This window comes from Macrotis lagotis, chromosome 8 (assembly GCF_037893015.1).
Source record: "Macrotis lagotis isolate mMagLag1 chromosome 8, bilby.v1.9.chrom.fasta, whole genome shotgun sequence".
In the NCBI taxonomy this organism is placed as follows: Eukaryota; Metazoa; Chordata; class Mammalia; order Peramelemorphia; family Peramelidae; genus Macrotis; species Macrotis lagotis.
Window position 1 is genome coordinate 38,332,246 of NC_133665.1, and position 24,727 is coordinate 38,356,972.

General features: G+C 35.0%; 1 protein-coding gene and 1 long non-coding RNA gene across 6 annotated transcripts in view; one reads left to right on the forward strand and one right to left on the reverse strand.

Annotated features, from left to right (window-relative positions):
* The window catches only part of LOC141495407 (guanine nucleotide-binding protein G(q) subunit alpha), a 302,819-nt gene that overhangs the window by 238,305 nt on the left and 39,787 nt on the right, over positions 1 to 24,727 (forward strand). The window lies entirely within an intron of this gene.
* The window catches only part of LOC141495408 (uncharacterized), a 156,255-nt gene that overhangs the window by 98,882 nt on the left and 32,646 nt on the right, over positions 1 to 24,727 (reverse strand). The window contains exon 3 of one of the 5 annotated variants that reach the window (XR_012470765.1): positions 9,293 to 9,394. The exons of the other annotated variants lie outside the window; for them this stretch is intronic. This is a non-coding gene — a long non-coding RNA (uncharacterized LOC141495408). The remainder of the gene's footprint in view (positions 1 to 9,292; positions 9,395 to 24,727) is intronic. 5 annotated transcript variants of the gene reach the window in all.

The following is a 24,727-nucleotide window of genomic DNA, read 5'->3' on the forward strand; positions in this document are numbered from 1 at the left end:
TAGCTGTGTGGCCTTGGGCAAGCTACTTAGCCCCATTTGCCTTGAAAAAAACCTAAAAAAAGAAAGGATTTAGCTATTGAGTCAAATTCTCCTACATGTATAATCATGAGAATATAATCTTGATAGAAGTAACCATGTGATTAATGTGAAGCAGTTAGATTATACCTTTTTTGAGAAACCTCATCTGATTTGCTAGACTTACTGGCTAAAGAAGTCTCTTCTTAAGGGAGTCATCATAAAGTTGAATTGTACTCTAAGAAAATACAGAACTCTCTATATTTTCCAATATGAACCACTAAAAATGGAATTTAGACTTATTTTCAGATTGGAAAGGTATTATCCTTTATCAAGTTCCCTAGTGTGCTATAATTAATGTAAACTGATAGGACCTTGACTTTCAAATCATTTTCCCTCTCTCTCTTTTTCTTTTACATATCTAAGATATACACCTAAATATGGTTAAAGGGAACCCAAGAGGGAAACCTAAGTTCTTCCTCACTTCATTCAAATGCCAAGAGGATATTAAAGAAGTCTAAATATACAGTCTTTGTCTTCAAGGAATCCAGTCTTACTGACAAAACAAAACATAGATTTTAATTAGACAACACTGTAAGATAGATTTAATTAAATGCTAAATTGAGGGGTTTAGACAATAAATGCTGTTTGAGGTTTGGAAAAGGATCAGATCTGTGTGGGTTCTCCCAGTTCAAATCACCTTAGTTTTATTCTCTGTAACAAATTTTATAAATCTTTGTGTCCAGATTTTATAAATCTTTGTGATAGATATCTTCCTAATCAGTAAGAAGTCTGGATATATGATAAAGAATTTCAGGAAAGGACAGCTAGATGGCTCAGTTCAAATTTGGCCTCAAGCACTTACAAGTTACCTGACCTCAGTTGTCATCTGTAAAATGAATTAGAAAAGGAAATGGTATCTTTACCAAGAAAACATCAAAGGGAGTCTTAGAAAGTGGAACACAAATGACACAACTCAGCAACAATAACCATTCAGAAAGATGGACATAGAACAACTCCACTTTTAGGGGAAACAAAGTTTTCTCACTGAACAAACCTGATTCTCAAAGTAAGCCATAAATACCTGTTACCTGAATGACTAATTGAACATCCCATAAATTCTAGTAAGAAATATAGGTAGAAATTAGTGAGAAATATAGGTTTAGTTGACATTAAGCAAATGTAAGATCTGAGTTTAAACTTGCATTCTACCCCTTACTTTCTATGTGACCATAAACAAGACTGGGCTCTCATGCCTTCATTTGTAAAATTAGGGAGTTGAATTAGGTTCCCTTTAAGATTCCTACCACCTCTATAACTGATGTCCTATGACTTTTTTTGCAAGGCAATGGGGTTAAGTGACTTGCCCAAGGTCACACAGCTAGGTAAATATTAAGTGTCTGAAGCTGGATTTGAATTCAGGTCCTCCTGATGCCAAAGCTGGTGCTCTATCCACTGTGCCACCTCCTATGGCTTTCTTATATTTGATGCAAGTAAATAGTGCCAAGATAATTTTTTCATGAGCTTCTAGTCTACTTTGGAAAAATACATGGGTGATATCTTTGTTTACATTGTTTTTCCTCCCTTTTCAAACACCTTGTTGCCACAGATTTCTACTCCAAGCATCTGTAGTAAATCAGCTACCAGCTGTACCACATCAATTTATTCCCACCTCAAACTGCACCAACTTATAACAGTATCATTTGATCTTGCTATAGTTTCAGTGTATGAAATGTGTTACTCTGGGAAACATCATGGTTTATAAATCTAGTGGTTGTGTGAATGACTGGCAAGAATTTTGCTGTTGGAGATCTGGAATCATTGGGGAAAAGTGCTATAATTTAAGAGTTTGATTCAAATTTGTTTTGTTCTCATGTTAAACTATTATGTTATAATCAAACATTTAAGTCATTTTAAGAAGGAAGAATAATTTTAGATTTAATTTGTCAAATTGCTATAATACAAAGAAAAGATAAATAATTGCTGGTGTCAAGATGCTTACCTTCTATTAGAATGGGAAGAGGACAACTTATATACCTGTATTAGTAAATGTTAAGATATATATAAAGTAATGGGGGAAGGGAAGAAAGGGAGGGGATGACACAGGGTTAGTATGAGGGACTATTAATAATGAAAGAGGAGTTCCAGAGGTAAAAAGAAATAGTAGGCTACAGTAGGATAGCAACACTGGAGATATTGATAGTGATTTAGAGCATATGGGGGCCACTGAGTGTCAGTTGGGTTAAATAGCTTCACCTTAGCAACCTGGTAGAGACAATGGGGTAGTAGATTATCATACTCTTTGTAGCAGCAAATGTGCTGCAGATTTCATTATAAATTCTTGAAAAAGATAAGCAGTACTTGAGGTGATTATCAAATTGATCTGGAGCTCCCTTTATTACCTTTATTATATTCCTCATCCCCAGTTATATATTTGTCATCTAATAAAATTAAAATGGAGTGCTTTGCAATAAATTGAGCCAAACCCCCAATTGTGATTGAATACTGCATAGAGCACATGAATGGAAATGAGACATTTCTTTTGACAAACCATTGGGTTCAATTTCATTTTTCTATGACCCATCTAGGAAAACTGAAAAAAGCAACAAACGCGCTCCAACTGTTGTAGGAGTTGAGGGATTCATTTAAATTTCTTAAAAGGATGTCTTTGACCTAAATGTGTTATATCCTCAAAATTACCCAGAAATGAGGCACCTCAGGTCATGGTACCATGTGACACTGAGCCAACTGGGGATTATAGTCACTAGCTAATGAATTTAGGTGACACAAGCTTAGGAGGGCAATCACAAAGAATTAGTTTAAGTCATGTGAGGCACTCTTAGGGGGAACTAAAGTTAGGCAAATCAAATTGTAAAATAAAAAAATTCTCTAAAGTGTGATTGTGTATATTTCATGACATTTTTCCATTCATTTCCATACATATCTTTTCTGGAACGAAGAATACATAGAAAGGGTAGGAACAATATTTCAGTAGTAATTTTACTTGTTACAAAAAAAAGGGTTTCCTCATATGAAATAGACATTTATTCCAGACCTAATAATGCTGAGATCTTTATGCTTAGTGTTTCCAGTCGTTGAGAAGAAAAGGAAGGAAAATAGAATGGACTAGGTAATGTGCTGATTCTTTACAAATATTACTTCATGATAGATGCTATTATCTTTATTTTACACCTGTGGAAACTTAGGCAAACAAAAATTAAGTGACTTTTCCAGGGTCACACAGGAAAAATTTTACTTACTAGCTTCCTCAAATCATGGGATTGATTGAATTCTAACAGAGGAAAGCAACACCTTAAACATATTGAAAGTGGATGTCTTCTTGGAACAGTCACTAGTAGTTTTCTATCATACTATATTTAACTGAATTTAAAATGTGATGTGAAATAATAATTTTCTCATTTCTCAGTGGCTGATCATTATATCAGAATTAATTTTCAAACACACAAAAGGGGAGGATTTTATGTTGCCTCAGTGGACATGAAGCTGTGAACTATATATAACTAATATGGGGCAGTTTTCTCATTAGGCAAATGATAGAAGTGGTTTTCCTTCAGCATTTATGATTAATTGCAAATATACTGTGTATTTGCAGAGGAGGGGGAGGAGGACTGAGGATGGGGAAAGCAGAACATTGTTGTCCTCAAATAATTTTTACTGAAGATTGTTCATTGTTTCATCAACTTTCTCTGCATTCATCTTGCTTTGCAACCTCATAGTTTTCTTCAGCTCTTTTACCTCATCTCCTATACACAGTCATTTCCCAACTCTTTTCCATTCTACTTTCTCAGCATTTCTTGCCTAAATCTACTATTTTTTCTTCTCATGAGGCTACTACCTTAGTTCAGACCCTCTTTCCTCTCACCCAGACCCCCTTCAATAACTTTCTAATTTATGTCCCAGGCTCCATATTCTAGGACCTCTAATCCACCCAGATATGCCAAACATCTGCCAAAGTGCTAATCTTAAAGTACAGCTATGACCATGACATTGCCCTGAATTGCCTCTAAGATAATTATTAACTCTACTGCTTGGCATTTAAAGCACTTCATGGTCAGACTCCAACCCATCTTTCTAACTTTTTGAGTATTTACTTTAGGTTCTTTTATACTTTAGCCCAACTGGCTTCCTTGTTCACCTATGTAACATTATATCTCCAATCTCTGTTCACAGAAAAGTACACTCTCTCCTCATCTTTGCTTCTTAGAATACCTTCCTTCAAAGATTTCTTCAATTGTCAATTCTTCTAATCACAACAGGAAAAAGCTTGCATATTTTATATTTGTGTTTTTTGTGTGTATATATTTTTTTTTCTGCCTAGAGAATGTACATTTCTTGAGGACAGGGGCTTTTTTATCTTTATTTCCAGGGTTTAGCACAGTGACTTGTATGCAAATAGGAACTTAATATGTACTTAGTGGTTATTTGATGGATTGATTACTAGAACACAAAAAGGAATACAAAAATCTTCAATCCAGAAGGATTATCTAATCTATTTAGATGAGAGCACAATGGAGCAGGTTTTGAAACCAGAAACACTTGTACTTGAGTACAGGGTGGACCCTCTGCTCTAGGCAACTCCCTAAGACAATTGGCATCCTTGGAAAGAAAAGTCTGATCTACATCAGGAGAGTTTGTTTCCTTTATCCCAGTGAGTTATCTCTGCCAGTGAAATCACAAATCCACCTAGCTGAGTTATCCAACTTTCTGTGACCCTCAGCAAAATCCCTCAGGGCAGCATAAACCAACTCAAAATGTTATTGGAAACTGTTTAATAAAATAAATAAAAATTGATCACAGATAATGTTAATTTCTGTTTTTCTAAATCATTATGTGACCTGTAGGGATCTGTTTCTATTAGTATTTGATACCACCGCTTTAGGCTAACATTTCACAGGTGAGGTTCAGGGAGACTCAGGGAGGCTGTGATTTGCCTTGCCTATAAGAAATGCCTACTAAACATTTCTGCAATTTAATTGACTCAAATTGACCCAGGTCTCACAGGTAATGGTAAGACTAGAACCAGAACCTAATTTTTCTAACTACTGGAAAAAAGAGCTATTATAGTATTTACTGCTAGAAAAGTTAAACCTTTAGGATTTAAACCCAACATATAATTATTTAGCAAAACTTCAAAAATTAGTCCCTGGTTCCCTTTCCAGGGAGCATTTCTATTTTTCCCCCCCTTTTCTTTTCTGTTCTGTAATTATGCTTACATAGGTCTTGAGGGTGTCTTGGTAGATTGACTCCCAGATAATTTATGCTTTTTAGAGTTATTTTGAATAGAACTTTTCTTTCTATTATTTCCTCCTGTATTTTGTTATTGCTGTATAGAAATGCTGTTGTTTTGTAGGTTTATTTTGTTATCTTCTTCTTTCTTATGTTGACTGAGCCAGTGATTGTTATTTATGGAGGGGCAGAAGGGTATACTAGTGAGAGTGCTGAACTTTGAGTCAGGAAAACTATTTGGAAGTTCACTTAGCTGTGTGATTCTATGTAAATTAGTGAAACCCTATCAGCCTCAGTTTCATCATTTGTAAAAGTCAGCTTTTAAGATGATCTTCTTTATAAGGTTCTTGTGAAGTGCAAATGATATAATACATGCAAAGCACTTTCTAAACCTTAAAATAATTATAAATTATTGTAGCATAGTTGTTGTAAATGAAACAACTTTTCTCCATCTGTCCCTTGACAATTAGAATTTGCCCCTCAGAATGCAGATCATCAGTATTTTTAGATTACAGAACTTGGGATACAGAAACTCCACATACAGCTCCCCCAACAGAAAAATCTTTGTCCTAGAATGGAATTAGAATCATTGATCTAGATGCAGTCTTCTTCTACCTTTTCTGTCTAATGGGCAGTCTGATGAAGACTATTGGCTTCTTTTCAGAATCATATTTTTAAATGCATAAAATACAATAGCATAGGATTATGCAAGAAGTCATTTATATTAGATTAGTTATTAAAAGGGCAGCTAGGTGCATTGAGTGCCTTGCCTAAAGTCATGAAGACTCATCTTCCAGAGTTCAAATCTGACCTCAGATATTTACTGGCTGTGACCTTGGGAAAGTCACTTAACCCTTTTTGCCTCAGATTCCTGTTTTTTTGAAATGAAAAAAAAATGGTAAATTACTGCAATATCTTTGCCAAGAAACCTCCGAATGAAGAGATAGACTGAAAAATAGCTGAATTGGTAAGTCATCTATATCTATCTATCTATCTATCTATCTATCTGTCTGTCTGTCTGTCTGTCTGTCTATCTATTAAACAAACTCATGGACCCAGGTTAAGATCTCCTAATTTGGAGCAAAAAAGGGATCTCATTAGCCAACTATCATTTTACAGCTGAGAAAACTGAGGCTCAGGGAGGTTAAATGATTTGCCAAACATCACACAGGTAGTAAATTTCAAAGGTAGGATTTGAATCCATATCCACTGATTCTAGTGGCATCAGGGTAGCCCCCTGGATTCAGTACTGTGCCAGCGGTTAAGAGGATCTGAGTTCATAACTGGATTCAGACACTTACTAGCTATGTGACGCTGGACTATTCAGTTAGCTGCTGTTTGCCTTAGTTTCCCTACATGTAAAGTGGGGATAATTGATATCAATACCCATTGCAGATTTTGGAAGGAGCAAATGAGATAATATTTGTAAAGCTTAGTACCAGTACAAATAGTAAAGTACAATTCTTAGTATGGAGTGGATGCTATATAAATGGCTTATTTCTTTCCCTTCCAGAGGGAATGTAACTTAGTCATAAACCCATTCAGAAAGGCCAAGGAACATAGATACTGTTTGTGTTTTGATGGCATAATCTTGAGTTCTCATAGTAGACTGAACTGTGCCACTGTGATGAATCCCAGGGTATGGTGAACTCTCTCAGTTAATGCAGAGCTATTTATACACCTCCAAAGGATGGGGGGTGAGGGTGGAGAACAGGAAAGGCATCATGTGTTGAGTGGGTTGGTGGGAATATCAATTTCTATGCCAAACACTGGCACTTAAATTGATGAACTTCTAGTATGCACGCACCATCAGATGAGCAGACACTATGAGAGAAAATCAACATATTTCTGATTTTTAAGGTGTCATGGCTATAAATGTTTGTGTATCTATAGATACATAGAAAAAAGTTAATAATTTTGATTTTCTCTAATATTTCTGATTAAATTTTCTTATTTTAATTTCTGAAATTTTTTCCAGTTACATTGTGAGAGAGGAGAGGTTTACAAGGCAATGGAGTTAAGTGACTTGCCTAAGGTCACACAGCTAGGTAATTATTAAGTGTCTGAGATTAGATTTGAACTCAGGTCCTCCTGATTCCAGGACTGGTGCTCTATCCACTGTACCACCTAGCTAACCCTCCAATTACATTTAAAGATAGTTTTCAATATCAATTTTTGTAAGATTTTTCTCCTTCCCTTCCCTTTCCTCCCCCATTACCTTGACAGTGAATAATCTGATACAGATTATACAAGTACAAGTATGTTAAACATAGCTGTATACTAGTCATGTTCATGTTATGGAAGAAGAATCAGAACAAAAGGGAAAAAACCACGAAAAGGGAAAAAAATACAAAAATTTAAAAAGTGGAAATATTATATTTGGTCTCCATTCAGACTCCATAGTTCTTTTTATGAATGTGGTGTTTTTTCCATCACAAGTTTTTTAGAATTGTCTTTGATCATTGTACTGCTGAAAAGAGCTAAGTCTCAGAGTTGATCATCCCACAGTGTTGATGTTAACTATGTGCAATGATCTCCTGCTTCTGATCACTTCATTCAGTATCAGTTCATGTAAGTCTGGCCAAGTTTTGAATTCTAGATGCTCTCAGTCTGACTAAAACTTAAACTGAATCCAATTTAGCAAACATTTATTAGTTGATTAGTATGTCCAAAATATTGTGCTATATACTGGGGATAAAAAGACAAAAAATTGCTCCTGCCCGCAAGGAATTTACCTTGTACTGAAAGAATGCAACATGACACAGACAAGCTATGTATTTTTATGTATCAAAAGCTAATGTGAACTTAGGACTGCTTTAAGAAGAAAGAGTCTTTTTATCCTCTGCGTTGGTTAGATTACATCTAAAATTTTGTGTTTAGTTTGTGGATGACAGTGTAAGGAAGATATTATAAGCTGAGAAAGTATTTATCTCTGTTGGTACTAGCACAGTTGTTTTTTTTTTAAAGCAAGAATTAGCTGATTTCTGACCTGAAGTAGTTTATAATTTATTTGGGAAGGAAAGATATACACCTGTGAAAGGCAACACAATACAAGCAAAAGAATACTGGATTTGAAACCTGACTGATAATTACTACATTGGGGTAGTAATCTTTATGTTGTGTGTCTGTGTGTGTGTCTGTGTGTGTGTGTGTCTGTGTGTGTGTGCGCATGTGTGTGTGTACACTGAAACATTCTATGCTGCTGTACACAGATGATATTACTTTATAAGAACTGTTGCTTGACCCAAGGAATGTGGGGCTTTTGCCTATTGCATCACCACTAAGAGGTCCCTCTAAGCTTTGGGTCTATGTATGTACAACAAGTCTGGTCCCAGGGGAGACTGATTACTCCCCCAAAGGGCCAGACATGTTTTCTTTCCTCACACCCTCCTTGTTCTTCCCCCAACCTCTGGGAAATTTTAAATTTAGGTTTTGGTATATGTCTATGGTTTCCCCAAGAAGGGGAAGCAGAAAGGTACTCAGTACAGTATAGGTCAGGTATTGGAGAGCTATTTATTTCCTCTAAACAAAAAAAATGATGAATACAAAAGACAACTGCATATTGAATGAAAAATAAAAATTTAAGGAAGTAATAATAATAATAATAATAATAATAATAATAATGATACTGGAGGTACTGTCCAAGAATATTGAGACTTAAGAAGACTGCTATATAGTCATTTACTATTTCACTTTGATATTAGATTATTCAAATAATTCCATCCAAGTCATGGGGAAACAAAACCTCATTAAGTCAGATCACAAATGAACTGTTCCATAAATTTTAGCTTTCTTAAGTTAGTCAACAAGCATTTTTTTTGTTAAAAATGTATTTACTTTTTCTTTAGATATTTTTAAATTGTGAACTTGTCAAACTTTTCAATATACAAAGAAAAGGAAGGAAGATAATATATGAACATGGAATCTTTTGTTATATAGTTTTTAAAGACATAAGATATTAATAAAATTGGTTTTATCTTCCCTTCTGTATTTTGTTTTTCTTCTGTGTCAACAAGTATTTATAGAGTACCTTCTGTATGCCAGATGCTATGCTGTGGGCCAGGGATACAAAGAAATTCTTTTTGGCAAGTTAATCCAGGTGTTGAGCTTATCCTCCAGCTGGTAGTCATGCCTACAAGAAATATTTTAGAGGATGTAGAAAGGGTACTTGCTATTATGTAGCCAGAACTGACTGAGGACCCAAGATCTTCCATCCTCTTGAACTTCAAGGCCTTAGATGGACATGAACGTGACATGTCATGTCTATCTTAGGATCATTCTTTAATCACTTATGCTCAGAGGAGGAAACATAAAGTAGATGTAATCATGTCCTTGTAGGCATCATGTTACAAGGGTGAGGGAGAGGGTGAGCCTTAATGGGAATTCTTTTGAGAGAGAGCATGTTCCCATACAGAGGAGTTAAAGAAAGGGAATAAACCAAAAGCCATTTTGTTTTTTAACTGATTTTGAATCCTACCTCCCTGTCATGGGGTTGGGCTTTAGGGAAAGGAAGAAAGCACCCAGGGCTTGTTACCTCACATCAAAACACCAAGTCCTTTAATGCTGTGCCCCTCATGGAACAGAAATTGTCTTGGCAATGCAGGCACATGTACCATAGTATAGCCTCCACATGGGTTGAACACAAGGGTTCAAGCTTCCTTGTATCATTATCCTGGTTGGGGGTGGTGGAGTGGAGAGAACTAAAGACAAATGCAAGACAGTACATGACTAAGTTACAATTAGTGGGAGGCAATAGGGGCTATAAGAGACCATATAATAGGAAGAGCATTGTGAGCCAGAATGTTCAGAGTAGTTTTCAAAGAATATCTAGTACTTGAGCTGAGCCCAAGAATTCTGAAAAGTATATAGCTGTTAATCTTTTCCTCCTCGAGGCATTCTATCTAGGTGGAGCAATTCACTATCAGTGACCTCCTAAATAAAAGAGGCTAATGAAAAGTTATCCTCCTATTGAGACAATTTCTATTGCCTGGTTGCAGTGCAGATCAAAATGTTATCAGATATGATTCCTTGACTTAAAATTATTCATCTATCCTAGCTGTTCTTGTGGCAGTTCTGAGTTAGTCTTTTTGTATGAAAGAAAATAGTAATATGTTGCAATTTAGGTATGTCTGCTAGAAACAATTTGATATATTCTAAATCCAAGCCATTTCTAGGTTAGAAAGAGAAATAGGCATGGTCCACTCATAAATAGTCTTTTTTAGGGGGAGGGGGTATTTTTTGCAAGGCCATGGGATTAAGTGACTTGCCAAAGGTCACACAACTGGGCAGTTATCGATGTCAGATTTGAACTCAGGTCCTCCTGACTCCAGGACTGGTGTTCTATCCACTGAACTACCTAGCTGCCCCTCCTACATAGTCTTAAGACATGGTTCCCTCCAGATGATTTGAGGTAATATTTATAGTCTCTTTGCTCAAGGGAAAGGTTTTATGTTGAAATATAGTTTTGGGCTAACCCTTCACACTAGAAAGCTAACAATTCACCACTCAATTCCTTCTTTGAGCTCTCTTTTCTTGAATTGAAAAAGATCTCCACCCCATATTAACAATCCTTTCTGAATAGGGAAGGGTGGTTCATATTGCCATAAATTCTTGTTGTTTAGATACTTCAGTCTAACCCCCTCAGGTTCCCATTTAGGGTTTTCTTGGCAAAGATGGTAGAGTGGTTTGCCATTTCCTTCTCTAGCCATAGCCTGAGGAATTGGTAAAAGAAGGGACTGCCCAATTATTTAGGAAGTAGAAAGGCAATATTCTTAACTAGACTGAACTATTTTTTATAAAGTTTAGCTTCCACCCTTAATTAACTAAAGAAAGGCCTTTTGTTTTTGACCTATTACCCACCTATAGGGGTGGGAAAGGGAAGCCTCTATAAAGGTCTTTTAGACAGGAGAAATTTTATTTATTTGAACTATAGATCAAACAATAGTTGAACTATAGAAGAGGTTTTTTTAAAATAAAATTCTATACCTGTGTTTCCTTTTTAGCAGCCCCTAGATAGGCTGCTTTTTTTCCCTTTCTTACCAACTTTGATTTTCTATCACCTTAATGCTATTAAATCCTCTATATATTTGTCAAAAGGATTCTAAAATTAAAAGAGAAGCATGTATTCAGAGAACTGTTATTTTCCCTTATATGATCTTGGATTTTTTTCTTCTTTTTTGTGAATTTTGTTTTATTTAGTGACTGGCCAACCACTTCTTTTTATGACATTTCTCTGTCCTCTACGCACTCCTTGTATTCTCCCAGCTTTAATCCTTATGTCAAAAAAAAGAATAATTTTCTCTCGTTTCAAGCAAGGGAATTCAAGCTAATAGATTAAGCCCCTAGACTAGAGAGGGGCTTTTTCAAAGACATCAAGTACAAAGAATTCTAAGATACTTAAATTATATCCAAGTAATGTCTACAAAACTTAGAAAAAGAAAGGAAGTGGTAATCTTATGCTGTCAAGTTTGCTCCTGCAAGTGCTGGAGGGCATTGAACAGGCAAAAGAGAGGTTAGTGAAAGGTTATCTGCCTCTTGCAAAACAGGTTCTATAGGCTGGTTAGGGTGAAGATCAGAATGTTATCAGACAGATGGACTATAGCTCAGCTGACAAAGGAAGTGGTAGCTATATTTAGAGATTACATGAAAATCTTTCAAATAGTTATATAGCTTCAGGACAAGTGAAAGAGGGAATGTACATTTTTCCCCCAGCTAGAAAAATATTTTCCAGAATATTATTCAAAAAGGAATTATTTCTTGAACAACAAGGCTAAATCTTACCTTTTCATTCTATGTTTTGTTAAAATTTATTGGGGGAAGGGAAGTTGATGCCTTATAAAATGGTATGGAAATTTGGTAACTGCATGGCAAATGCAGTTCCATTTGTATAGCTAAGTAAATGTTAACATGATAACCCCTTATTATAGTAATGACTGTATGCCATATTCTGGACAGTATGGGGCCATTTTCAAACCTTATGGAACAGCCCTTTCTTCCTTCTGTGCACAAATATACATATTATAATTTCCATTAGCTGTAGCTCATGTCACCAAGACACCCAGAGTTTAGATTACCCACAGATGCAGGCCAGAAATTAATAAGCATAGAATGAAATAAAAACTGCAAAGGATGTTAGATCAACTATTCTTTGAAGATGTGTTTATGAAGAAGGAGATGAGAAACTACCCTCAAAGAAGGAGAAGTATTACATCTAAAGTTTATAAAGAGGTGTAAAATATGATGCTCAAAAAAAACTAAGAATGATATATTTTAAAAACACAAAGTTACCAATATTGGCAACAGTTCATTTAATTGTTTTTTTTCAGCATCATTTGTCATCACTTTGGAAAGAATATTAGACCTTGAGTCAGGAGAGATCTGAATTCAAATTCTGATGCTGATTCAATATCTATGTGATCATCTTCAAGTCCATTGGATTTCTCTGAGTTTCAGTTTCAGCATCTATAAAATGTAGGTGAAAATATCACTTTTATCATAACACTATGTAAATGTCAATTGTCATCTAAGTTTGATTTCTTTTGAAAATCAGGCAGAATCCATGACAGATTACATAGTTTTACTGTTTGTTTGTTTATAAAACTTTCCTTGATGTAGAATGGTTAGGAGTACCTTATTCTCTCATAAATCTGCCATCATACCCATGTACTTAACACAGAAAAAATAAAGGGTACAATGAAAAAAGTACATGATTCGGGATCTGGGAACCTGTGTTTACAACCTAACTGTTCTGCTTATTAACCAAGTGACCTCAAATTATTTATACACTTCTAAATAAATAAAATATGGGGGATGGACTTAAAGGACCTCTTTGGTTTCAAATGTATAATCCTGTATTTCAGTGGTACTTTTAATAGGGTAATAGGGATGTACCCCTTTTCTTCAGCCTTATATTTAAATGATAAGAACATTTCAATTGACTCCTCTAGTCATCTTATTTTTTTAAATTTATTTAAAGTAATATGGTTAAATGATTTGCCCAAGATCACACAGCTAGGCAATTATTAAATGTCTGAGGCTATATTTGAGCTCAGCTCCCTTTGACTCCGGGACAGGTGCTCTATCTACCACACCACCAGTTGCCTCTTAGCTCTTTCAAGTTCTTTTTAGTAAGTGTATTAGGAACCTGAAGATAAAATAGCCAATTCTCAAGTGGTGATCACTGAAATTCTTTTAAAAGGCCCTATGGAATTATTCTGGGTGTGAGTAGGTGGGAAGAAGGGGTTGCTTTTTCCTCAGAGAATTTGCCTTTCTCAAAAAGCTTTTGTTTGGAATCTCTGCAAGGCTTGGGTCAGATTTATCTGTTTTTTCCAAATCATAAGCTGCAAAATTTTGTAAGTATAGCAATGCTCACAAAAATCACAATATTACCAGTATAATTATCCCTATTTTACAGATGAATAAGCTGAGGCCCAGAGAAGTTCCTTTATTTCTCCAGGCTTCTAGAAATCTAGCATGCTTTCTACTATATAATGTTGTCAACCAGATCAGTTGAATGATTTTGAAAATGAAAACAATTTAGTTTAGAATCAAAGCCTGTATGAACTAGAATCTTGAGGTCTATTGTCGCCATTTGCTTTTGAATTGATTGTAGTGGAAGCAGTAAATTCCTCATGTGGGATAAAGCCATTCAAGGATATCATCTCGTGAATCTCATTTCAAACAAAGTTTTATGAACCATCTTAAGAGTGATATGTCTTTTCATTAGGCCATTTCTGTTCTGATATAATTCAGGAATCTGTCTGCTGAGTGAAAAGCAGCCATTTGTGCTAAAATGACCCAGTAGTCTTGTCCCTAAATTTCCCTGACTTCCAAATATTTTTCCAAGAGTTGAACTCCATTTTAAAAAAAGACAATTTTTATCACATTAAGTCTAAGAAGCAGGGCATAATCATTGCCTAAACATTCGATTGGCTATCAGCAAGGGAGAAGCATTTTGTAGTAGATTAAAAACCTCTGATTCGGGAAGATCCTAGTTCAAGCTCACGCAGCTTGTGTGACCCCTCTGACAGAATTGCTGGAGCTCAGCAGATTGTTAGATTTTCATCTTAGAAATTGGCAAATGCTACAAATCAGGGCTTAATTTATTATTTCATTCATTGTCTAGAAGTTTAAGAGATGAAGATGATATTAATAATGAAAATTAAGCAAAATCATTTATCAACATACACCTGGATCCTAAGTAACTAATTTAACTTCTCAGACTGTTGTAGAAGACAACAGTCCAATCTTGCAAATTGCAAAGAAGCTGTCACCTGCCCTGGTGGAAGGGGGAACTTCCTCTTTGGAGTTCTGTATACCAGTGAATTCACTGGTTCAATCCCTTCATATTCCTGTCATCTGGTAGATGAATAGAACATTTTGTTTAGCTCTCAAGGGCAGAGGAGAACTAATGGCATGAGCTATAGGCATGTACATTTAGCCCCAATGTGCTTTTTTTTTTAATTTTGTAATGTGCTTTGGGGAAGGAGGGAAATTCCTTTAAGGACACAACTGAAATAAAAAAAAATATTTTTAAGACATGTAGCAAAGAAATTAAAGCTGGTTTCAAATTATTATTTTCAATTTTTAAGGAATGAACTGAAACTAATTCCTTAGAAAACAAAGTTAACACATTCAGCTTTTGTATCAAAATGAAACTTTCATGGTAGGTAGGAAATTGAAGGATTTAAAATCCTATAGGAAAATAAATATGTATTACAAACATTTAATTTTGAAATTTGATAACAAAAGCAGAAAACTTATTTCCAATACAGAAAGGATTCTTTAAATTTGGTAGTGATCTATTGAGGAATTCAAAGGGCAGGATTAAATAGATGATATTCACAACCTAAGTGAGCCAAAACTGTCCTTCCAACCTATGAAGTCTTTCTGTTGATTTAAGGCAGCCTTATTCTTTCTCTATAGTATATTTTCTATCTGTCCTCTTTTCTTCACTTTTTTTGGCATAATCCCACTTCAGGCCTGCATCAGTTTTAAATTCTTGGACAATTGCTTCCTACTTGCCTTCCTTACTTTTTTGTTTTTCCCCCTTCTCCAATCTGTTCTCTACATAACTGTGAATATAATCTTACTTAATTAAGTTGACTTTCCTGCACTAACTGGGCTATTTCTCTATTCAAAAAACTTCAGTAACTCCTTATTAACTTGAAGATGAAATATAGAGTCCTCAGTTGATATTTAAAGATCTCTGTAGTCTGGCACATTTGGACCATTTTTTACATTATTGACTTCTTAAAAAAAAAAACACCTCAAGGTTTCAACTCCTATTTTCCTATCTTGGCACAGGTCATCCTAATTATTTGTCATAGATTCCTTACTTACCCAGGAGCCTAAACTTCCTTCAAGGTTCAAATATAGGTGTCATGTCCTATGGAAAGCCTCTTTTGATGTTCTTCTTTGACTTTTTTTGTTATTTCTACTGATAGCTCATCAAAGTTGTGAAATAAATCTTAACACTCTTCTATATGACAACTTTGGAAATTGTTGAAGAAAGTCATTATGCCTCTCTACATTTCCTCTTTTCTAAGTTAGGTTTACTTCCTTCAACAATAGGATTATAGATTTAGAATAACAATGGACTTTCAAAGTCTAACCCCTTTACAATTTTTGAAACTTATACAGATTACATGAGTTGTCCAATGTCCTCCAAGCAGTTGGAGGTTGAATCAGGACTTGAACCCAAGTCCTCCTAGCATTCTAAATTTAGCACTCTTTCACTACATCATGATATTTCATTCTGACCATTTCTTGTTCTGAGTTCCTGTACCATTAATATAACCTCTTATTGTTCTTTTCCATTCTACCTTGGATTGCAGTTGTTAATGTGCTTCTTAATTTTCTCTTCTCCAGTAGTCTATGAATGTCTCAGTAGAAAGAATTAAAGTCACATTCATCTTTGTCTTTTTCACAGCACCTAGCACTCTGCTTTCTACAAGTAGAAAAGGCTAAATATTAGTATTTTTCAAGGGAATTCCCTATCCTCTTTTCTCTCATCTTGGTATATACTTCTCCTATACTTGTTCTCCTCTTTAAGGAATATAATATGAAACAGAAGTATTTCTTTGTACTATCATACTTATGGATTAATGTTTGATTCCCTATTCTTAGCTGTAAAAATAGATAGGTGAAATATTTCTTTATATCTTTAGTCCTTAGCACATTTCCTGTTACATAGTATGTGCTTTAAAAATGTCTTTTGTCCTTCCATTGTTATCTCTTGAAGCATACATATACATATAAATAAATTAATTTTTACTAATGTGACTTTCAAATAATTTTAGTCAATGGCTCTTATAGGAAAAAAGGGGTTCACCAGAGTATTGAACATTATGAACATTATTTAGCATCCAGAACATTTCAACCAGGTGACATATATGTGTATGTATATGCACACATATATACATAGGTATATATGTAGGTATATGCATGCATATATGTTCACAATATATAAATAAACATATAACTATTGTTGTTTGGTTTGTGTATGTATATATATATATATATACACACACATATATAATACATATGTATATGTTAACAGGGAGGGATAAAATTGAATCAGAATACAGAAAGGTAAAAGATAACTCATGAAAGGTTCAGCCAGATGACAGTGAGAAGTCATGACTAAGCTTAGTTCCTCTTCATCACCTCAAGATAGCAATAGACATGCGATGTAAAGCAATAGGACAATAAGAAAAAAGAAAAGAAACTTTATGGGAAAATCACCTTAAAGAAAGGGGAAACAAATGATTGAAGATATAAATAAGCAGAAAAAACTCAATTTCCAGGTCAAAAGATTTTTGGATGTAAAGGAAATTTATTAGGAGAAAAAAAGAATACAATAATAATACAACCAGAAGTAAAACTATATCTTATGTGAGAATTCTTAGTTTCTAGAAAATGAAAGAAAGGAATATCTGTCTGATATAAAGAAACATTAGGTTAAATCTTAGATGAAATTCAATAGGGCTAAATGTGAAGTCTTGCTTGTGGGTACAAAAAATCAACGCTCCAAGTACTAAATGGGGGGGATATAGACAACAGCAATTCTGACAAGAATGTAGGGATTCTAATGGACTGCACACTCATTATGAATCAGCAGTGTGATATGCCAGCCAAAAAGTTCATGTAATTTTAGGTTATATTAGGAAGGGCGTGGCTCCCAGGAATAGGGAGGTGATAATCCCACTGTAATCTACCCTTGTCAGACTTTATTTGGAGTACTGTGTTCAGTTTGGGGCAGTATGTGTAGTCTAAGAAGGACAGTAATAAACTGGAGAACATCCAGAGCAGTGCATCCAGTATGATGAAAGACTTTGAATTCATGTCTTATGAAAAATGACTGAAGGAACTAGCCATGTGTAGCCTGGGAAAAAGAAGATTTAGAAGGACATGGTGCTGTATTCAAGTGTGTCAAGGGTTGCTTTAAGAGGGGCAGATTATACTATTTCTTGTTTGACCTCAGAGGAAAGAACAGGAACATTGACTAGAAGTTGAGAAGAGACCAATGTTAGAAAAAAAACTTCCTGATTATCAGAGCTGTCTAAAAGTTTTGTTGATTGCTTGGACATCTAATGTGTTTCTCATTCTTGGAGGTCTTCATGTAGAAATTGAATTATTTGTTGGGTATATGAAGGTAGAGATTCTTTTGTGAGAAGTTGAGCTAGATGGTCACTCAGGATGGAGGGTAAATGAAATTTAGCAATTATAACTTTGCTTAAAAGTCAACATGATTACCCCTTGCTATACTTGTAACCAAAAGAAGTATACCATTTGAAGATATCACAATAGTCATTGTAACTCCCCTACTCAGAACTGTGACCAGAATAAAAAGGCTACCTATATCAATCTCAAGCTATTAATACTTGCCTCACCCTATCCAAACCCCTTGCACAAGTCAAGAATTCCCACTTTTTTTTTCATGGCAGACCTCTGCCTGCCACAAAAACTAGGGTAAAGAACAGGAAAATGTCAAGGTTGTCTAGCCAAACAACTCAGGGTAAATGTACCCCAATTTTAAGTCAGCAGTTTCATTCAGAGAGTGGCTTTTTGTCTCTAACTATACCTCCTAAGTCTAGGTTCTACCTCAAAACTCCAAACCACATTAATCACACAAATCACATTAATTCAGAAAGATGATGAAATCTCAGATATTTGTGTTGAACTCTTCAATCATTCCTAACTTGTATGGTATGTCTGCACTGTGATAAGTTCAATCACTCCATCTCATGCCATTTCTTCCAGTAAAGAAAGATTCTTCTAACTCTTGCCATGAACTACAAACTAGGAAGATGTCAAATATCTTTGATAAAAGAATGACATTCCACTGCTGCAGGAAGTGTTTATTGGTTCTACTGTATTGTAAAGCAATGTGAAATTATACAACAGAAGTTCAATTATATTCCCGTCTGTTCACTTACAGATTCTGCTAATAGGTTTATGCTCTAAGAGGTCATTGACCAGAAGATAGGACCTATGGTTATAAAAATATTCATGGGGGATTATTCTTAGTGACAAAAAAAATTGGAAACCAATTGTGTCCAACATTTTGAGAACAGCTAAATAAACAGTGGCATATGAAAGCAATAGATTATTGTTAGAAGAAGTCATAGTGACTTCTATGAATAATGAAAAGGAAGATGGGGAGATTTGTATGATGTAAAGTGAAGAAAGCAAAGCCATAAGAATATATACATTGACTATAATATGAAAATGAAAACAAGATTAATTAACAACAAATATTGTGCTTAGCGCTAGAGGGTTGACTTTGGTAATGTATTATTAAAGCTAAAGAGCATTAACTTCCTTTCTCTTAACAAATAGGGAATAAAAGGTGTACAATTGCTTTCAATCATTTCTTTGTTTTATTTTGTTTAATCGTTTTCAAAGATTGTATTTTGCCTTAAAGTTCATCTGTTTGTTAAAAAACAAAATATACCAGGAATATTTTGCCCAGTTTTGCTGACAAGTTTTCCCCCTCGCATTTATATTCTTTGCTACAAGGTCATGATTTGCTGACGAGGGGAATGGGGAGGGATATTTTAGAAAATGAATATAATGTACCCCCTTCAAAAAAATTAAGAAATTAAAAAAACTCATAATGGCAATATATTTATTTACCTCTACAAAGCTATCTTTCTCTTATAGATACCTATATAAAATTATTCAGGCTACTTGGAACCCTGTCTTTCCTAACCCCCACCCACCCAATTCTGTTAGTTTCCTTTTTTTTTGTTTTTGCAAGGCAAATGGGGTTAAGTGGCTTGCCCAAGGCCACACAGCTAGGTAACTATTAAGTGTCTGAGACTGGATTTGAACCCAGGTACTCCTCACTCCAGGGCTGGTGCTTTATCCACTGCACCACCTAGCTGCCCCAACAAATTTTTTTAACCAACCTGTTGTACAGTCAATTAGCATTCACCAAGAACCTGTTTGTTAGTTTCTAATAGGTAGGTAACCTTATGTGTTCTTTTTCTTTTCTTGAAGAGTTTATAGAAAACAACCCATCAGTTAAGATGTAATTGCATTTCAAAAGAACAAAATCATGTAGCCATGATATTACTCCATTTACAATTTCCTAATGACTTCAGTCATTGTTTGCTTTTGCAGACTGTGTGCTCTCAGAGGTAGCCCCTTACTTTTTTTTTTTTTTTTTAGGTTTTTGCAAGGCAGATGGGGTTAAGTGGCTTGCCCAAGGCCACACAGCTAGGTAATTATCAAGTATCTAAGACTGGATTTGAACCCAGGTACTCCTGACTCCAGGGCCTTTGCTTTATTCACTGCACCATCTAGCCACCACCTACCCACCTACTTTCAAAGCCTTCTTAAAAAGAGTACTCTTCAGATTAGATCAAGGCCAAATTCCACTGTCATTTAAAATGAAAGGGAATTAGATTTTTTAAAATGTGCTTACTCTTATTTGAAACACATCTGTTTTGCCTTATCTTATGCTATTATTAGTAGCTAAATTGAGAACAAAAATACTTATTACTTTGCTATTTGCATTATGAGCTATTTTCCCTTTATCATGGATGTAGGTGTATTTTGATTTTTAGCCTGGACCTCTGATTTAAGTGGTAGAAGGAAGTGCCAATGAGGTAACTCCTTTTGCCTTAGATGTACTGGATTGATTCTTTTACATGAACATTTTATTTATTTATTTAATTCAGTATAATTATTGTAATTTCTTGTTGCCATTACCATTTCTTATTTGACTATGGGAAGCATTGTGATACAGTGAAAAGAGGAAAATGAAGGAAATAAGCACTTAGCAATCTATTAACATATATCAAGTGCCTATTTTATGACAGACATCAAAAGTACTGGGAATACAAAAAAGAGGTAAAAGATAGTCCCTGCTTTCTAGGAGCTTATAATCTAATGGAAAGGACAACATGTAAACAAATATCCTCAAAGCAAACTGTATGCAGATAATTAGGAAATTGGGGACTGGAATTAAGAGGGGTTATAGAAAGGTTTCATGTAGACTCTGGAATTTTATTTAGGACTTAAAGGAAGCCAGGAAGGTCAGTAGGAGTGAAGTACTTCCATTCAATGCTTACTATTTGTCAGATATTCCTTCTAGAGTAAATGGACATGGATACAAATTCTACCTCAGGTTGGTCAGTAAAACTTACTGAACATAGTCTCTCAGAGGTTCCTTCTTGCTCTAAATCTATGATCCTATGTATAGTAAAGGAGCTAGTCTATCTTTATATAAAAAAATTTGGAGAAAATATCCTTTTAATTATCCAGAATATTTTCCATCAAAAAAGGGAGGATCAGCAATTTTTAAGATTGTTTTAAAGTACTGTATTACTTTTAAAAGATTTGAAAAAACTATGTTAAAGCTCTTATTTACTTGAAACTCATTGTTAATCATAATTAAAGTGAGAAAGGTAGATAGTACAGTGGATAGGGCATGGAATTTGGAGTCTGGAAGACCTGAGTTTAAATGTGGTATCAAATAGTTATTGTCTCTGTGATTCTGGACAGGTCACTTAATCTCTCTTAGCCTGTTTCCTCACTCACAATCTTAATACTTATTTCTCTAATTTGTTTAGGAATGAAATTAATTAATGCATGTAAAAGCACTTTGCAAACTTTAAAGTGCTCTAAAAAAATTAGCTATTATTATATAGCTAAATAAAATTATCCCTAGCAACAAAATTATACCTAAACTGGATTTTACAATTAAAAATGACATGTTTTGGTGGTAATAATGGTGACAGTTTCACATATATTTCTTTGGAAGTTTGGGGGTAGTAACTAAGCCATTGGCTCAAAAATGATGAAATAGTGGTCAGTTGCTGCCACACTGAAATTCAGCCCAAATCATGAACATCCAGTTGATTAGAATCTCATCCATTTAAGGTAAGGTACTCTAGGGACACAAAGACAAAATGAAAAAATTGGCCCTTGCTTCAAGGAGCATGAATTCCAGTGGGGGAAAGGAGGAAAGGATAGTTATAATTCATTAAACATATAAACAAATACAGTCTATCCTCAAATTTTGCTAGGGCAACATTCTCTCAAAAACACTGAGAAACAGATGGTTAGGTTCCTGTGACCACCAAAAACTCATGTTTTATTTGAGATTGCTCAAAATATACTTCTCTGCCTATAGACTTTTATTATAAAATATTAATTTCAATAATATGTACTTTTCCTAAGATGGTAACTATCTTAGGGAGAGGTCATGTCAGAAAAAGCCCAAGGTTAAAAAAAAAGTGAAAAAGCAATCTGCCATTTCTGATCTTTCTGCTCAGTAATAACCTCAAAGTGAGTCTACAACTCCACTTAGATCTCAAAAATCACACCCAGGTTGACTCAGGGTTGACCAGGTTTCTCTGTTCTGTGCTTTGCCTTGATCCAGACGTGTTAGTTGGGAAGGCAAAGATGCTCATTAGGGAGCCCCATAAGACCTCCATCTTATTTACCCACAAACATAGTCACTTTTCATTTTTTTCAATTCCTTTTTCATTCACTTAAGAGGCTACTTTAGCACTCACTGGAGTGGATTCACAAACACTTTTATGAATACTTCCTCCTTTTTGTAGATATAAACTTGCAAGTGGTAGCTCTCTTTTTTTTTCTCTATTGCATAGAACTGCAAATGTGCATGGTTGCCAACATGAAAGTGAAAATGAGGTTAACTAAGTTGTGAAAGTTAAATGTGGGATTATTAAGGATTTGTTGTACATTATAATGTGAGGGAGATCAACTGAAGGATAAGGAAAAGGCATTCCAAAGAAAGCAATACATGAGGTAAGCTTTAATAGAAGCCAGGACTTCTAAGAGGAGAGTTTAAGAAGAAGTTCATTCTGGGCATGGAGGATGACAGCATGGTATAAGATACAGCCAAATCCAACATATATTTTTTTAAGCATTTTACTATGTACTAAGTATTATGCTAATCATTGGGGATACAATTAATAAAAAGAAAACTAGTCCCTATCTTCAAGGAGTTTACAATCTAATGGGGGAAGACAACACAATGACAGACTGTCAGTAAAAGCGGAGTGCATCAGGAGGTTTCCATTACAGGAACATCTTGTTCAGTGGAGTTGAACAGGAAGAGCATCAGCTGCAGAATAGACAGAATAGTTCAGTTTCTACCTCCAAAAAGGAAGGCATTAGGAAGAGTTTGGTATTCCCCCCCATTCAGCCTTCCAGTCAGAAGAAGAGAGAGGCTAAGGGAGAAGGGGGGATTAATCAAGACTTGAGTAAAGCAGCTTGTTGATGAGATTACAGATAATAAACTTAATCTGTGGAGTTGAAACCAGCCAGAGCAGCAGATTTGGAATAGAGTAAGGAAGATGCCATATTTGGAAAGAAGTGGGGTGGTTTGGCTAGAATGTAAAGTATTGAAGAGAAGTTAATGCAATAAACCTGGAAACCTGTCATAAACCTTCTATCCCTAGGCTGGGATAGAAGAATTTTAGATGCCAAGCTAAAGAACTGGTATTTAACCTAGACAGAGTAGAGAGTTCCAGAAGGTTCACAAAGTTGAGAAAGGGAAGTTGACTTTTAATCAAAATCAACACAAATCAATCCAACAGAACATACTCAGTTCTTTCTTTTGAGTGTTTGATCAATGCTTTCTCTTGCTTAGAATTTTCTTCCTCATCTTCCCCATTTTATACATTCCCACATTTTAGGGGGCTTATCCATTCCATGAAGTTATCCTCAACCAACCTAGTCCACATTGGCTTTTTTCTTCTTCATATCTTCTAAAGTACTAACACTCAGGTCTCATTCTAGTATTCAATCATATGTTGCCTTGCCTTATCAATTTTTTAATGTGCATATTTTTTTCCTTTAAGGAGACTTGGAGATCCTGTCAGCAGGGAGTCTTTCTTTTATTCTTTTGTAGTAAGTATATACATATGAGGAAGATGTGGAGGGATCAGAAAAAACCTTTTCATAGTAGGAAATATTTCCACATGAGCTAAGCCTGAAAGGAAGCTAGGACTTGTTAAAGGAGTGGGTTAAACAGAAGTTCATTCTGGGCATAGGAGAATGACAGCATGGTGGGATCTTCTATCCCCAGTGCTTTAAGCAATATTAGTTTTACATATATATATATATATATATATATATATATATATATATATATATACACTAATAAATATTTTAACTCAGAATTTTAGCACTGGAAAAGACTTCAGCTATCCTGGTCCAACTTCATTTTTTCAAAGACAAACAGCATCAGTGAGTAAAAATTATTTTCCCAGAATTATAGGTCATAGAATCTTAAAATTGGATTGTTACCTAATTGAACCCATAGGGCACACAAAAACAGTGAATGCTAAACTAGGAATCAGAAGACCTGTGTCCCCCATTACTCTACACTATCCTACATCACCATTCTAATCCCAGTTATGTCATGTACTTTTTTTTCTGTTCAACTAGGTAAAATTCAAATGAGATACTAGATTTAAAGTACTTTGCAAATCTTAAAATACTATATAAATGTCAGTTGTTACTGTTATTAGCCTGCAGTCAAGTCTCTGGTCTAGTAATGACTTTATTCTCTGAGCCTTCTGTTGTGCTCCTGCTGAGCTCAAGTGTGTTTATAGAATGTTCTTGTAAATGTTTAACCACCTGGAGGGAAGGGCAGTTATTCTGCATTATTAACACTTTCTTAAGTCTAGGCAATCAACAAAACAATAAATGATGTAATTTAGTGATGATTGATTTACAGTGATTGCCAATTTCTGAGGTACAAATATTCACACTGAAAATTTAATAATGGGCTCTCTCTCATGAACTGGTCCAAGCTGGTCTAGCACTCACTAACTCCCTCCTGTAGATTAATTGAACTAAAGCATTTCTGACAAATCTATCACTCTGATATTTTTTGACAATGTTCATTTTACCTAAATGCTTTTAATCTAGCTCACAGTAATAAGATTGATAGCATGTTCTTCCTATTCCTTCATCC